The 4,703-nt window shown below is 36.6% G+C and overlaps 1 non-coding gene across 1 annotated transcript; it reads left to right on the top strand.

Moving 5' to 3' along the window:
• Window positions 1–2,464: 2,464 nt before the first annotated feature.
• LOC112658104 (U6 spliceosomal RNA) lies at window positions 2,465–2,571 on the top strand. The gene has a single exon (XR_003135509.1). It is a non-coding gene; the product is annotated as a U6 spliceosomal RNA (small nuclear RNA).
• Window positions 2,572–4,703: the final 2,132 nt, after the last annotated feature.

The following is a 4,703-nucleotide window of genomic DNA, read 5'->3' as shown; positions in this document are numbered from 1 at the left end:
ATAATTGACATACCATACAATTCACATATTTAAAGTGTCCAATTCAGTTGTTTTTTGCATATTTACAGAGTTGTACCACCATTACCATGATCAATTTTAGAACATTTTCATTACCTCAAAAAACAAACAAACAAAAACTATGTAATCACTAGCAGTTACTCCATAATACCACCAAATTTCTCAGCACCAGACGATCACTAGTCTCCTTTCTACCTCTATAGATTTGCTTATTCTAGATATTTCATCTAAATGGAATCCTTTAATATGGTCTTCTGTGACTGGATTCTTTAGTATAATATTTTCAAAGTTCATACGTGTTATAGCATGTATCAGTATTTCATTCCTTTTTATGATCAAATAATATTCCATCATATGAATATTCCACATTTTATAAATTCATGGACATTCGAGTTATTTCCACTTTTACTATTATAAATAATACTGCTGCAAACATTCACGTGTAAGTTTTTGTGTGGACATATTTTTTGCTGTTGATTTTTTGAAAGGATTTTATTTATTTGAGAGAGAGAACCCAAGGAGGGATGGAGAAGCAGATTCCTCACTGAGCAGGGAGCCCAACTCAGGGTTCAATCCCAGGACCCTGAGCTACCTAGGTGGCCCATGGACATATGTTTTTATTTCTCTTGGTTATATACCTGGGAGTGGAATTATTGGGTCATATGGTAACTTGTTTTTGACTTTGTGAGGAATTACCAGATTGTTTTCCAAAGTGGCTGCACATTCCCACCAGCAGTATGTGAGCATTCTAATAACTCCACATCCTTGTCAACACTTATTATGTGGCTCTCGGATTCTAGCCATCTAGTCAGTGTAAAATGGTATCGAATTGTGGTGTTGATCTGAACGTCCCTGATAGCTAATGATATCTATACATTTTCATGTGATTTTTGGCCATTTGTATCTTCTTTGGAGAAATGCCTGTTAAGATGAATTGCCTATTTTTTTAAATAAATTTATTTTTTATTGGTGTTCAATTTGTCAACATACAGAATAACACCCAGTGCTCATCCCGTCAAGTGCCCACCTCAGTGCCCGCCACCCAGTCACCCCCACCCCCCGCCCACCTCCCCTTCCACCACCCCTAGTTCGTTTCCCAGAGTTAGGAAGGTATAATCAATGTATAACGTATTTCAGGTATATGACAAAATGATCAAATATTTGTACATATTGCCAGATGATCACCACAATAAGTCTAGTTACCACCCATTACCATAAACAGTTATGAAATTTTTTCTTATGAGAACTTTTAATATTACTTTGTTAGCAACTTTTAAATATGCAATACAGTATTACTAACTATAGCCACCATGCTGTACATTGCATCTCTGCGATTCATATATTGCTCATTTTTTAAAAATGGGATTATTTTCTCTTTTTATTACTGAATTATAAGAGTTCTTTATATATTTGGATTCAACTCCCTTATCAAAAGTAATTTATCGGGATCCCTGGGTGGCGCAGCGGTTTGGCGCCTGCCTTTGGCCCAGGGCGCGATTCTGGAGACCCGGGATCGAATCCCACGTCGGGCTCCCGGTGCATGGAGCCTGCTTCTCCCTCTGCCTGTGTCTCTGCCTCTCTCTCTCTCTCTCTCTCTGTGACTATCATGAATAAATAAAATCTTTAAAAAAAAAAGTAATTTATCAATATTCTCCTAATCTGTGTCATCTTCTCTTTTGTTTGATAGTGTCCTTTAAGCACAAAACTTCTTAATTTTGATGAATTCTAATTTACTTTTTCTTTTATCACTTGTGTCTTTAATAGTATATCTAAGAAAGCTTTGCCTGACCCAAGTCATGAAGGTTTGCTCTACATTTTCTTCTAAGAGTTTTATGGTTTAAATTCTTACATTAAAGTCTGTAGTCCATTTTGAGTTGACTTTTATGTATGGTATGAGGTAGAGATCCATGCATATAGTAAGTTGCCTCAGTGTCATTTGTTGAAAGGACTATCCCCCCCCACCGCATTGAATTGTCTTGGCACTTTTGTCAAAAATTGACTGTAAAAGTAAGGTTAATGTTTGGATTCTCAGTTCTCTTCTGTTGATATATACACATCCATCCTTATGTCAATACTACACTGTCTTGATTACTATGTCTTTGTGATAAGTTTTGAAATTGAGAAGTGTAAAAAAAAAAAAAAAAAAAAAAAAAGAGAAGTGTGAGTGTTCCAATCTTGTTCTTTTTCAAGATTATTTTCATTATTCTGGGTCCCTTGAATTTCCATATGAATTTCAAAGTCAGCTTATCAGTTTCTACAACGAAGTCAGGGAGATTTGAGAAGAGATTGTGTTGAATCTATAGGCCAATGTGTAGAAAATTCCTATCTCTAATCTGCTCAGGCTGCTGTAATCAAATACCATAGATTGGATGTTTTGTTTCCATGGTTATGTTTATACTAATATCTCAGGGTGGTGTCCTTTCTCCTTTTAAAAATGCTATTGGTTGTGCTCACTTCAGCAGCACATATACTAAAATTGGAACATTATAGGGAATATTAGAATGGCCCCTGCACAAGGATAACCTGAAAATTCCTGAAGCATTCTAGATTTTTAAAAAATACTGTTGGTTGTAACACTGTCCAAAGAACTTCCTGGAATGATGAAAATGTTCTTTATTTGTGTTCTCCAGTATGGAAGCTACTGGATGCATATGAAATGAAATGTGAATGGTGGCTAATCTAATTGAGAAACTGAATTCAAAATTAAGTCAATTAACTTAAGTTTAAATAGCCATACATGGCTGGTGGCTACCATGTAGGATGGTGCAGACCTTTTTTTAATCACTTACTATGAACAATATTGAAATTAGTAACCTCTTCTTTCCCCTCTCTTCCTTCTCCCTGAAGTATTTAATGTGCTATCTATTCAGTGCTAAATGAAACCTTTAAGGCAACCAGCAAACTTACTTTCTCTATAATATTTCCCTTCTCTGCCCATTTTCAATAGCTCAATTACATCTTGGTTATCAGAGGATGTTACAAATACATAGTATTTTTCACACTGTGCCCACTGCTCTTCATTCTACCATTAAATATGTTCAGTGCTCATCAGTTGTTCTTAGGAAAAGCTTCTCTCAGATTTTCTTGATTGTCTGAAGCATATTGGTTAGTACATTACTCAGGAAGGGCCCACAGGAGCATTATTCCCTGATTACCTCAACTTCACCATGGTTTGTAGCCTTTATACTTGATGGTCACTTTGGCTAAATTAAAAAAAAATTGGCTCACATTTTCTTTCTCGGGTATCTGTATTATGTTATTTCATCTTTTCCATTGTGTTTTAACCTTAGAGTGTTCTGTGAAGATGTATTACCTTGCAAGTTACTTGGTGGTTTTACCTTATGCCAAAAGGATTTCTATTCTGTGAAGTCTAATAACTTTAATAGACTGTGTCTTGCAGTTGACTATTCTGGTCCAGGCACAGCATGTTCCCTTTAAACAGACAGGTTCAAGTTAGTGTGTGTATATGTTTTCAGGAAAGTTTTTCTTTAATAGCTGTTTTTATTTGTTCCTCTCTACTGCCTTATTTTTACTTTCTTCTTGTTGGGGGGCGGAGCTATTATGCATATGTTGGATCATCTTTACCTCTCTTCTGTATCCATTGCTATTGCTTGAATCCTTTAGATCTTTTTCTTCTGATTTTCTTTTTATGTTTTCACTTTATATACTATTTCTCTTCTTCTATCATAGTTACTCTGCTTGTGTTTGAAGATCCCAGAAAACCATGCCACTATCACAACCTTGCCCTGATTTTCAAGTTGCTTTGTTAGTGTTGTTGTATTTTGCTCACACAACTTTTTTTTACAAAGGGTAAATACCTTTAGAGGAATGCTAATTCTAAAAGATTCTTCCCCAACTCTTTACACCAGAGAAGTTCATGTGAATTGGTCCAGTGAAATCACTGTCAGTGAGTGGATCCTCCTAGTATTGGCAGGTGAACCTACTATGGAAAATACCATTTACAAAATTTAGTGACGTATTTTCCAAGAAAATGCTCTTACAAATACTTTACTACAATTGCCATTCAGAGTTGAAACTTGAAGCTATTAAACTGAACATTTCAATATGGAAGAGCTTTTTGCACAAACTCAGCTTTTGGAAACTGGTCAAGATGACACAGTACTTACACAGCAGGTTCATTGGTTGAGGTGCTGATGACATAGGCCTCTGGGCTTGGAGGGCCAAAAAAGCTGGAATCTCAGGAACTCTGACCTGATGATTCCTCCCCCTGACAGTCACCTACCAACCAAGGACACCAAGAAGCCATGTTCACTTCACTGCCTGCTCAGTTGGATTGTATTGGGTTAAATATCTTAATGTCTCATTTCTACTGATCCTCCAACCCTTGGGAGTCATGGACAATCACAGTAAACCTTCATCTTGGAAGGCACGCACAAATTTAGCCTATCCTGTAGAAAAATAATAGACTCTGCTCATAATTTGATAATTATGTCTGGTTCATCATGAAATACCCTGCATTTGCTGTACTCTATACATCAGTGGGGGAACTCTATCCTTTAGACCTGATTTAATTTAGCCTGACTCCTGCCATCTCTATGTCACCTTTCACTGTCTCTCCAGAGACTTCAGTGGGGTCTCACACTTATCATCATCATCCCCCCCTTACTACAGAGCTGCAGCATCTACTGATCTAGTTTGGTTTATGGATGCTCTCTCACATCTCT

Source organism: Canis lupus, chromosome 8 (assembly GCF_003254725.2).
Source record: "Canis lupus dingo isolate Sandy chromosome 8, ASM325472v2, whole genome shotgun sequence".
NCBI lineage: Eukaryota > Metazoa > Chordata > Mammalia > Carnivora > Canidae > Canis > Canis lupus.
The sequence above is the reverse complement of the archived record's forward strand: the minus strand, read 5'-3'. Positions and strand labels throughout refer to the sequence as shown.